We start from the raw sequence: 230 nt of genomic DNA, 5'->3' as shown, positions 1-230 counted from the left end.
TCAGTGAACACTAAATAAAACACACAGAGACCAAGAGAGAAAAAAAAAATGCGCTACAACAAAAGAAGAATACATAAGCAGCAATAAACACGAGAGAAAGGCGATAGGAAAGGAAAACAGGAATGTCAGAAGGGGATACTATTAAAAACCAAGGACGGACGTGCAAAGAGGAATTAAGCAGTGCAAGAGAAGAGGAGGGTGTTTGTTGAGGCATAAACGGTAGCTGATAG

Source organism: Penaeus monodon, chromosome 30, assembly GCF_015228065.2.
Source record: "Penaeus monodon isolate SGIC_2016 chromosome 30, NSTDA_Pmon_1, whole genome shotgun sequence".
Taxonomy (NCBI): Eukaryota; Metazoa; Arthropoda; class Malacostraca; order Decapoda; family Penaeidae; genus Penaeus; species Penaeus monodon.
Note: the sequence above shows the minus strand (reverse complement) of the source record.